The 9,056-nt window shown below is 41.8% G+C and overlaps 1 pseudogene; it reads left to right on the top strand.

Annotated features, from left to right (window-relative positions):
- Positions 1-4,954: 4,954 nt before the first annotated feature.
- On the top strand, positions 4,955-6,156 carry LOC103603331 (annotated as a pseudogene).
- The last annotated feature ends 2,900 nt before the right edge of the window (positions 6,157-9,056 follow it).

Genomic DNA, 9,056 nt, shown 5'->3' with positions numbered 1-9,056 from the left:
GGTTGCTTCTGGTGGGAAAGGGTGTGAAAATTAACGTGGAAGAAGTATGAAAGAATGTTCTAGGGTGATACTTGCCTTGTGATAAACCTTTGTTACACAGGTGCCTATATTTCTCAAAATTTCTATGTAAATTGTATAACTAAAGAAAAAATATAAACATATATTGAACACCAGTTCCTCATATACAAGCTGAGGTATTCATAGAAAAGTACACAGATGTCTGCAATTTATTTTGAAATATGTCAAAAATAAGATGATGCATAAACAGATGACTAGATGGAGACATATACAATAAAATGAGCTCAGTAAAATGTAATGATAGGTGGTGGGTATACTGATGTTCACAGGAAATTTTTTCAATTTCGCTGCATGATTGAAAATTGTCATGATAAACTAGTGGGAAAAAATGAGACAGTGGCTTCAGCCTATTTGTAGAGCCTGATATCAGTCTCTTGGAGTAAGATAAGCACAGTGGACTAGTACTTGCTCCTGGTTTGAAAAATCAGAGGCAAAGAGAGGCAGACTGGGCAGATGCTCTGGCAGTGGTGAAAAGGTTGCTACTGATTTGTTCTGCCTCCTCCCTCATCTGCCCAGCCTGCAAGGACAAAGGATGTGTTAGTATTTCCTGTGGACCAGATATGGGCCCTACAGAATAGTCCAGCCTAGAGACAACTGTGACTGCTGCCCAACAGGATCATATGGGAGGGCAAAAGCTAGAGGAACCGAAAGCATTAGCCACAATAGGTGTGTCATAGTCATAAGGATCCAGCAACAGAGCCTCTGAAAACCCCCCATAAGTATCTATCACATAAAGTATCCATCTGCCAGGCCAGAGGATGCAGTCATTTTATCCTGGTCAAGGAAGACTCACTGTAACCCCTAAAATGTCAGTGACAGCAGCTCGCTCAGGGGAAGTGGTGAGCAAGCAATAAGTCATCCCACCGTTTTATCCATGGAAGCACATAACCAGCCTTCCTGTGCCATGCTGAGGACACTGGCATGAGTGCTGGGGGAAGGAGTGGAGATAAGATATCATAGAATAAAATGATAAGTATTGCTTAATGTGTTAGACTGGACACTCTATCTTCTTAATCAAAACACTGTCTTTCAATTTAAAGGGACTGTAGGACTACTGTGGCCCAAGAGGGACCACAAAACTATGAACCATAGGGGCAGGAAAAATAAAAATGCCACACTAATTAAATTTCAAGTGGGAAATAGATGTAGTGGATACTGTTGGTACTCCACCCATATCCCCTTCAGCAGGTCACAGCACCTGCCTTCCTGAGAATGTTGGCTGTCCACAGCTTGCTGCAGCCTCCTTCTCCAGAGAATTAATTGCCTGAAGCAGAATAGAAGCCACCTACCCAAATTGCATAACTGTCCATCACCGCCCCCCAAGCAGGCAGGGGCCAATGACTGACTCTGGGTACAAAAGCTAAGACTTCAAGGTGGTCCTAACATGGGTGTAATTAGTGCAGCACAGGTCCCCATGCAACAAGGCTCAGCTAGACCTCAGTCAATACCACATCCAGCGGTTTTCTTCCCTTGTCCTATCTTGCTTCCTTCACTCTCCTTCTCCTAAGGACACCCTCTCAATATGTCACTTGCACAGGAGTCTTCAACTCAGACTCTGCTTCCAGCAAACCCTACCTAAAAATAGGAGACAAAAAAAAAGTTGCTTTTTTATTATATCATATGGTACCCATCCTAGAACAATTAGCATGTCATAAATGCAGAGACAAACTGTCCCATCTGTGGGCTGATCTTGCAGTCTCTAATGCCCTGTTTGTTACTGCTTCCTCAGTCTTCCTCCATCCATCAGATAACATCAGTTTCTCCCTACATTCAGGAAAGAACCAGTCTTTCTTTACTGTCTCTACGTACTCATCTTCCCTTAGCCTGTTCTGTGTTTAAAAACAACTTTGATTTTTCAACTTTAATTTTCTTCATAGGAACTTCAATTGCAAATTTTTAACATGTTTATCTCTTTAGAGAAAAAAAAATCCCTATATCCCTCATGTATGACAATCTTAGGTAAACATTGCACTAAGGATTAAAGGTGGGTTCTAAACCTCTTTGGATGTAATAATATGATATCCAGGTCAAATCCTGGTCATGGAGGGCACTGTAGTAGAGCCAGGACAGACAGATGGGTCCAACGCTGCTTCCAATACATTTCTCAGATGAGCCTGAAAAAAAATCATTCATTATATTACATAAAAATAAGAAACCATACTGAGGGAATGCAGTCACTTAGAAATCATGCCATTTGAAAATGTGACCCTTGATGAGTGCTTTGACCACCAAAGCAGAAACCTAGTTTCATGGACATTACAAGGTATGGTATTTAGTTGTAGTTAACTTGGATGATTTTTTTCACTATATTTTCAATGATTGTGGTCAAAAGCCAAAAGTTATAAAAGCAGCTATACCGTATACACCACAGTCTTTTAGCTCAAAAATCTATGTCCAGTGGAATGGAGTCGAAATTCTAGAAACCATAGTCACATCTTTCTGTTGATAAATTTCCCTTGGAAATTGTCATCCTGGACATAACACATAAAGCAGAGATAAGATTAGGAGGAAATACAAGATGCAGAAAGGGGACAGAGGGTACAGGAAGTAATTACCCAAGAGTACAGGGTAATGCAAAAGAGAACTGGGAGAGATACTCAGCAATCAAGAGAGGAAATGAACCCAGGATCCATCCGGTATTCTCACTGCAAACTTTGAATGTGTACCACATCATCAAAAGACTAGATTCAAACTAAAGTAGATTTAAGTCCTTAATTCAACTGAGAAGTGTCAGGTATTTGTAGTAATTTTTAAAATAATCTTTCATTGTCTACTAATAAATTAAAATAAAGAAATAAAAATATTAATTAATTAATTTAATAGTCTTTAACGTACTCCTATATAGGAATTCAAGGATCAAATTTCTGCATATAGATTCTGTAATCAATTCAAGAACCTTCCAGAGTTTCTGGACCCCAATTTCCACACATATCCTGGAGGGAAATTTTATTCTTTGGTTTACCATGGTTTGTTTTGTTTCATTTCATTTTGTTTCAAAGTATGGCCTTTGGATCTTCTATATCTGAATCAACTGGAGAGCTTATCAAAAAGGCACATTTCATGCTTGTCAGTACTTCAGAATTCTGAACCTGGGGCCTGAGGCTCTGCGTTCATGACAAGATATCCAGGTGCATCTGAGGCACTCTAAATTTCTGAACTACTGAGATAAAGAAGACCTGAAGACCAAGGATTTCCTCCCACCTGACCCCAGCATTAAGAAGGCAACAGCAGGGAACATAATATACCTAGCCTGTCTGCTGTGTCCAGCTCCCAGTAATGCTGTCTTATAAGATACTCAATGTTTCTGGAGAAGTCCACCAAGAGTTGAACAGATCACTGTTCCTCTAGATCCACCTTGTAATAATGACTTATACATTTTCTGAAGGAAGGTCAAGGTTTGCACACTTTCTAAGAAGGAAAACTTCTCTTCAGGACATTGTTAAAAATCTTCTCTCTAGAACTTCACTAAGAAATATTGTGGGAACCAAGAAGTGAGTGCTCACCCTCTGCAAGTACTTACTGGTGCAGACCAAGTGGCGGGCTCTGAGGAAGACAGACCTGAAGTTCATCGAAGACCTCCAAGTTTGGCAATGGCCGCTTCATGATTGTGGAGGAGAAGAAAGCATCATGGGGAGACTTAAAAAAGACAAAATTGCAAAGGAAGAAGGAGCTTAATGTCAGGAACAGATTGTACAGCTGGTAAGATCTCAATAAAAGTGATTTTTGGGGGGGTGGAGGGAGGAGAAGAATGACTTGTGGATGGGAGATATATATCTACGTGACTATATCTTACTGTGTCCCAGAAATGGTGCTAAGCACTATAAATACAAACATGAGAAGGAAGAGTTCATGCTATCTGGGACTTAGTGTCTACCAAGGATGGCAATGCATTGTGATCACTGTTGACAGATTTGCTAGGAGAGCCCAGAAAAGGGGCATCTAAATCAACCCACAAGTTTCAGAAAAGTTTCTTGGAAAAGGCCTTGTCTGCAAATAAGCATAAAAAGGGATTTACCTCCTAGACATGCAAGAGGTCAGGTGGGCAGAGGACTTGTCAACATCTGCATCCCATATGAAGGGGGACATTTATGCTCTGTTGTTCCAGTTACTGTGCTACATAACGAACCACATCAGAGCACAGCGGCCTAAAACAACAATAATCTCTTATGCTCTCTTGTGGTTTTTCTGGGTCAGGAACATCAACAGGACACAGCAGGGGAGGTTTGTCCTTGCTCCACAATGTCTGTCTGGGGTCTCATCTGGAAGACTTAAAGGCTGAGGCTGGAAATATTTGAAGGCTCATTCACTCAAGTGTGGCCGTTACCGCTGGAGGTGTTAGCTCCTCTGCACGCAGTCCTCTTTGTGTGGTCTGTCTGCATAGGTTAGTCTGGGCTTCCTCACAGCATGGTGGCTGGGTTCCCAGGGCAAGCCTAACATGAAAAAGAGCCAGGTAGATACTGTATTCTTTTGTGACCTAGCTCTGGAAGTCACATTGCATCACTTCTGATGCACACTATTTGTCAGAGAAAATGTAGACCACTCCCCCACCACACTTTGGTTGAAAAGAGTGTTAGTCATATTATAAGAATGATTTGTGGCTCTACTGGTGGGATTTGATGATGAGATGTCTCACAAGAAGTTCTCTGCTCCCAGACATGGATCCTTGGGCTTCTTACCTCAGAAGCACAACAGCAGACCTTCCCAGAAGGTGAAGAACTTCCTCAAGGATGACCCTTCAAAGCCCATTTATCACTTCTGATGCACACTATTTGTCAGAGAAAATGTAGACCACTCCCCCACCACACTTTGGGTGAAAAGAGTGTTAGTCATATTATAAGAATGATTTGTGGCTCTACTGGTGGGATTTGATGATGAGATGTCTCACAGGAAGTTCTCTGCTCCCAGACATGGATCCCTGGGCTTCTCACCTCAGAAGCACAACAGCAGACATTCCTGGAAGGTGAAGAACTTCCTCAAGGATGACCCTTCAAAGCCCATTCACCTCACAGCCTTCCTGAGCTACAAGGCTGGCATGACTGACATTGTGCAGGAAGTCAACAGGCCAGGATCTGAGGCGAGCAAGAAGGGAGCTGTGGAGGCTGTGATCACTGTAGAGACACCACCCATGGTGGCTGTGGGCACTGCGGGCTGCATGGAAACCCCTCAAGGCCTCTGGACCTTTAAGACAATCTTTGCTAAGAATATCAGTGATGAGTACAAGAGGTGCTTCTGTAAGAACTGGCATAAATCTAACAAGAAGGCTTTCATCAAATACTACAAGAAATGACAGGATGAAAATGGCAAGAAGCAGCTGGAGAAGGAACAGCATGAAGTACTGCCAGGTCATCCACATTGTTAACCACACCCAGATGCTCCTGCTTCCTCTTCGTCAGAAGAAGGCCCACCTGGTGGAGATCCAGGTGCACAGAGACACTGTGCCCAAGAAACTGGACTGGACCCAGACAGGCTAGAGCAGCAGGTTCTTGTGAATCACGTGCTTGGGTAGGATGAGAGATGATCCATGTCATCTGGGTGACCAAGGGCAAAGGCTACAAAGGGGTCACCAGTTGCTGGCACACCAAGAAGCTGCCCCACAAGACCCACCAAGGGCTGTGCAAAGTTGCCTGTATTGGGGCATGGCATCCTGTCCGTGTGGCCTTCTCTTTGGCACAGGCTGGGAAGAAAAGCTACCATCACGGCATTGAGATCGACAAGAAGATCTACAAGATTAGCCAGGGCTACCTTAACAAGGACAGCAGACTGGTCAAGAACAATGTCTCCACTGATTATGACCTGTCTGACAGGAGCATCAACCCTCTGGGTGGCTTCATTCACCACATTGAAGTGACCAATGATGTTGTCACAGTGAAAGGCCATGTAGTGGGAACCAAGAAGTGAGTGCTCACCCTCTGCAAGTACTTACTGGTGCAGACCAAGTGGCGGGCTCTGAGGAAGACAGACCTGAAGTTCATCGAAGACCTCCAAGTTTGGCAATGGCCGCTTCATGATTGTGGAGGAGAAGAAAGCATCATGGGGAGACTTAAAAAAGACAAAATTGCAAAGGAAGAAGGAGCTTAATGTCAGGAACAGATTGTACAGCTGGTAAGATCTCAATAAAAGTGATTTTTGGGGGGGTGGAGGGAGGAGAAGAATGACTTGTGGATGGGAGATATATATCTACGTGACTAATGGGAGATATATATCTACATCCCTGTATCTTTACCTTTATAGATATATATCTCCCATTCACATGTTATTTTTAATATTGGTTATAGATATATATGTGTACGGTCATCTTTAGAAAGTATAATGTGCCACATCTAGATTACTAATATAAAGACAACTTCATATTATTCAGCTTGAGTGCCATTCAACATATAAAAATAATAAAAAAATATTAGTAAACAAATCTAGGTGATAATAAAGCGTATCATTTATGAGACTCATGGTCAAGTCTACTCTTTATCTTGTCTCCATGCCTTCAAGCATACAAGCCATATCTACATATATAAATATAATCTTTCGTGATCCTATCATAGCATAGCTTTCAGAGACTTGAGGTTTTTTTGAAAAAAAAAAACAGAAAAAAAAATATGCCCAGCATGTTCTAAAATTTGTTGCAATAAAACAAAGCAATGATAACCCAGGGTCCAATTTTATCGATCTTATGACCGGGAAAAAATAATGTCATCTCAGGGTCTAGATGATCAGCCTTCCAGTCCCCTGCCCGATGAGTGTGTTGAAAAATTGTCCCCCTTTTGCACTCCACAGTCGTTAATTGAACTGATTTCAACTTTATCATAAAATGCTCTTGGGTAATTTTACAACCAAAGCCACAGTCGTTAATTGAACTGATTTCAACTTTATCATAAAATGCTCTTGGGTAATTTTACAACCAGAGACCAAAGCCGAACCAAAGCCATAATCACAAGAGTAGCCACAGTTCACATTGAAACATTGTGTTATGCACTGGACAGGATGATTCATACGTGGCCAAGCTAGAATCTTATCCAACAAAAGAGAGACTTGCAAGAAAAGAGCATTACAGCTGTGGCTGCCACTGCATTGTGCTGTTCCCCACCCTTCTCCCTGAAGGTAGAAATTGAATGCCTGCCTGACAACCTTTCATCTGCCATGCTGCTGTTACATTGACACATGCTTTCTACCTGATGCAGTGACAGAGGGAGGGCAGGCACAATTGAGATGATGGAGGGGTCCTGTGGCTTACCCTTTAAAGTTGCCAGCTTCCTATTTGCACCTGAGCAATCACTGCTGTGACCTGTGAAGTGTGACCCTGCACTGGGTGGTCACGGATTGTGCATTAAACTTCAGCTCTAATCCTAAAGTATATGTTAGGGGATTTAAAGCCAGAAGTTTTTAATCTAAAGGACATGAAAGCATCGTATCGATCCACTAGACAGTGTCAAGAAACAACCATATGGCCCATAGACGTTTGCAACCAGTTAAGGATTAAGAAGGGGAAAATTTTCTACAAAGTCCAATCTCTTTAAAAATCTTTGAAACTCCCCAAGGTAGCTGAAACAACAACCCTTGCTTTCAATAGTTAAAATAGTTATAATAAGACAAGGATGTCATTTAGACATAAAGCAAATGTATTTTTGTAGTTCTATGGTCAGTGTTAAGACCATCAGCGCATTAGAAATTGGACTTCAAAATGACAGATCTAGGCATAAACAAAGATTTTTAAGGAAAATTGTGGCTTTTACAGAGATCAAATGCCAAAAAAAAAGAATCATTGTTCTCAGCTGTAGTGATTATTTTAAGCTTAAGCACTAAAAAGGAAAAAAAAAAGAAAATAGTGTTAATATTTAATTTGAAAAACTCTTTGACTTTTGCACAAACTGATTTGCAACTAGCCCCCGAAGTCATCTTGTTGATAAAGATGATTGCTATATGATAGAATTAACACTTCTTATGTGGAAGGAATTTGCCAGTCTGTGGGCTGGAAAACAGGTGTCTTCTACAGTCCCACTGCCAAAACACAGCCATCTCAGTGAGTTTCAATACTAAAAACAGTGCTAGTCTGTACCTAGTCTGAGCTAAGATGATCCAGGTCAACGCTGAGACATTTAAGTTTGTATTCGTCTCCCTTTGTGGTGCTCCAAGACAGCGTCTGGGTATATTAGAACTACGGCTTATATGGCTTGTGGCAGTGTGAGTGGAGAAAGACAAAGTCCTCAAATTTTCAGTTTTCTCTGAAGTCTCTGCTGTAAAGAGCTGGACTGTGACCACTGGGCCAATGTGAGACTGGCCTTTAAAAGGGGGATGGCTAACACTCAGGTATCAGACATAGATGGCATCCAAGGTTCTGACTATTTACCTCTGGTCCCACAGCCTCTTCTTCCTGGAATACTTTTAACTCTCTTGGTCTTTCTGTATCTCCTCCCAGACCGTTCAGGAATGTTCTTGGTCTTCTATTTTCAAGCACAGAATATGGGGAACTGGCACTCTGTCCAGACTCACCCATTTTTCTGCCCTCTGCCAACACCTCTGTGCCACTGCTCCTGGGCCTTACTGCAAGTAACACTGAGCAGAAGAATAAGTTCTCACGGGGGCTGAGAGCCTCCTCATGACTTCTCCCAGGAAAGTGGCCCACTTGATCTATGTGGTCAGGAGTTCCCTACTTCTCTAGATATTTCTAAAACCATTCCCTTATGCTAAGATCTAGTCTTGAAGACGTAGAATGCTTACCTTTTCATTCTCACTTAGCCACTGCTTCTCTTCCCATAATCTACTTGAATCTATTCGGCCTGGGTTTTGATCTATCATAAAATTTCTTTTTCAAAAGCATCTAGCTTTCAAAACTATTAGTTTGCTCTGAAGCTTTTAAAAGAAATGCCAGTATTGAAACTCAAAATTGATCTATTTGTCTTGGAGCCTTTAATAATCTCAGAGGAGGGTGCCTCAACTTCGGTATTACTTTTTCAAAGCTCATGAGGTGATTCCAACACAGAGCC

The sequence above is a fragment of the Galeopterus variegatus genome, unplaced genomic scaffold (genome assembly GCF_000696425.1).
Source record: "Galeopterus variegatus unplaced genomic scaffold, G_variegatus-3.0.2 Scaffold4550, whole genome shotgun sequence".
Classification (NCBI taxonomy): Eukaryota; Metazoa; Chordata; class Mammalia; order Dermoptera; family Cynocephalidae; genus Galeopterus; species Galeopterus variegatus.
This window is presented reverse-complemented; position numbering and strand designations above follow the sequence as displayed.